The sequence below is a fragment of the Rosa chinensis genome, chromosome 6 (genome assembly GCF_002994745.2).
Source record: "Rosa chinensis cultivar Old Blush chromosome 6, RchiOBHm-V2, whole genome shotgun sequence".
NCBI lineage: Eukaryota > Viridiplantae > Streptophyta > Magnoliopsida > Rosales > Rosaceae > Rosa > Rosa chinensis.
In genome coordinates this window covers 37,702,816-37,705,462 of record NC_037093.1, presented here as the reverse complement: position 1 = coordinate 37,705,462, position 2,647 = coordinate 37,702,816, and the positions used below count along the sequence as shown (strand labels likewise).

At 35.1% G+C, this 2,647-nt stretch overlaps 1 long non-coding RNA gene across 2 annotated transcripts; it reads right to left on the bottom strand.

The window, feature by feature from the left end:
* Positions 1–312: 312 nt before the first annotated feature.
* Positions 313–2,287, bottom strand: LOC112169798. 2 transcript variants are annotated; one of them, XR_005801239.1, is made up of 5 exons: positions 2,050–2,287; positions 1,810–1,912; positions 1,570–1,724; positions 1,307–1,382; positions 313–1,076 (listed from the first exon to the last, which is right to left on the bottom strand). It is a non-coding gene; the product is annotated as an uncharacterized LOC112169798 (long non-coding RNA). The 2 variants fall into 2 exon arrangements; XR_002924879.2 differs by having other exon boundaries at positions 313–1,382.
* Between the last annotated feature and the right edge of the window lie 360 nt (positions 2,288–2,647).

The following is a 2,647-nucleotide window of genomic DNA, read 5'->3' as shown; positions in this document are numbered from 1 at the left end:
CATAAGCAAACACTTGAAATCATGAATGAATAAACATCTTCAAAGCAAATAAATCATGATGATTTCGAAAACTTACATAATCTGTTAAACAACTAGATAAATATGTGTATCTGTGAACTAGAAAACGGAAAACACAGCAAACCGTATACATATATCTGTTACTATACAACTCTTGTACTCAAGCATGGAGCAGTACTTGAAGCTTCGGCTCACTCTTGTAAACATAAATCAAGTGCAGCTATAACTACACAACAACAATTTATTGTTCAGATGGTAAAAGCTATCTTCAGGAACATAAAAGTGGTTGTTGACATGAGAACCGTGGTAATATATAAGGGAGATTTGTGTACCCCTCCATGCATGAAAACCTCATTTCATTCTACATACACAATAAAATATCCAAATCAACATCTTTTAATTCATACTTTCTCAGAATGACAACATAGTTTCTGAGTTTTGCTTCAAGCATAGTTACATTGAATGCACTGATTCTTTCATAAATAGTAAGATGATAAAAAGCACAATACATTTTACCAGTTAATATCAGAGAAACATGTCACATGTAAACAATTTATTAACATGGGAAAGCACTAAATTATTAGCCAAATATTCCACCTGCAGCGTGAACAACTTACAAGAAACTAAATAACCTATTTGACTAGGAATATGATCGAACAGGCATAGGAACTACAAAGTGACAAAGTCTTTTTAAGATATTAAAATCCAAATTCAATGTTCCCACCCTTATGAATTAAGATCCGTCAACTATAGATGGCAACTATTAAGATCCATCATCTATTGTTAAGACATGAGGTCTGATGTAATAGAAAGAATAACTAAACCTTTGAAGAGAGAAACTCCTTCAATGAAAGAGTCAAATCATCATCAAAATTTTCATTTGTTTAAGGTCTACAAGATAAAGTGAAAAGGCACTGGCAGCAAGTTAAAAAGAAAATAAGTAACAAGATAACACTAGTTGATCAGAACTAAATATAACAAAAGAAAATAAGAAATATGCAATTGGAACTTACTGGACAAGTTTCTCACATCCTCTCAATTTGATCTGAAGTCTTGAGCTTCAAAATTAATATATCATTAATGATTTGGAAATTAAAAAAAGGAAAACGTAGAAAGCAGAAAGTCTAACTTGATAGCACATCAACCTATACCTAAACTATGATGGCATATTTGCATCTAGAAGTAGCAACACGATGCGGCATCTAACTCCCAATTAAATCAGCAAAAGATGCAATGCATCTATGCAAATTGGCCATGAGGAATACATAGAAATGATTCCAAAACTTACATCAGCTGCCCAATCAGGTAGATCAATATGAGCAGGTGCCACACGCTTACTAGATATAGGATACGGTCTCAATGTCCTGCACAACAGAGATATCAGTTTCAGAAACTCCATAAGTTGATAAATTCTTGTGAATTATAACAACTTATATGATGTCATAGCCACGACACGTAAGTTTCCAAACTATAAGACAAAGAATGCCAAGAGTCAGACCCACCCAGCATAGCTAACATCAATGAAAAGACTGCAAAATCATAGAAACATACCCAGTCCAATCAAAATAAGGAAGTTTCGGAGTTTGACCCTATCCTTTCTTCATGCAATATAGCTAGCCTTCGTTCTCTGGATTTTCCGTCCCATTGGATTGCTTGGCCTTTAAATGTATCGATTTATCCGAGCTCCACGATGCTTTAAAACAATCCTGAGTGATGATAAAAGTTGTCCAAATCTTCATAATTAGACATACTTACAATTCATCTTCAAACTTCTATCAAGTCGTACTGTACCTCCGTTTTGACGAGCATAGAAAACAAATTGCAGCGCCCAAGCCACTCCGCGTATCCTCCGTCTAAACCACCTAGCCTCCGCCCAAACTGCCTGCGCGGCCTCCTATTGCAATCAGAAAAAAAAAACCCTAAATCCCCAACTTGAGCAGAACACTTAATAAAAAAAAATAAAAAAAATAACCCTTAATCCCCAATCTTGAAGAAACCTTAAATCTATTAACACTTAACAGAGGGGCTTACCAGCAACACGATACAGATTGAGATTGAGAACAAGATACAGATTGAGACTGAGATGCTTTGGCTGGAATGAGGTTTTCTATGTTTGCTAGGCGAGATGGGTGGGATTTTTCTGGGTTTTCAGTTTGATGTTGGATTAGAAGAGATTGATGTTGGATTGGGTTTTCAATTCAAAAATTTCTGTTGTGTGCGAGAGCGAGGGAGAAGATTGGTTTGAGAGCGAAAGCGAGCTGAGGGATTGTTTCTAGGTTTCTATCAGTTTGACAAATTTGTCGGGCCAAAATATCATCAAGTGTTAGAGGAATATGTCTTCACGTTGTGCCAAAAAACCAAACTGAAAGGAAGGGAAAAAAAAACCAAACAAGTGAAAAATCAATCTTAGTTTAATGTACAACAGAAATCTGAACAGAAATCTGTTGTCTGAAACATAACCTTTTCTAAACAGTTCCTTTCGGGAAAAAAAAAAAATCAAACAACCAAAACTAAATCAATCTCAGTTTAATGCACAACAGAAATCTGTTGTCTGAAACAGAACCTTTTTCAGAAAACTGATTTACCATGATATACACTATATTCAGACAACAGAATTTTTTCATTCTGT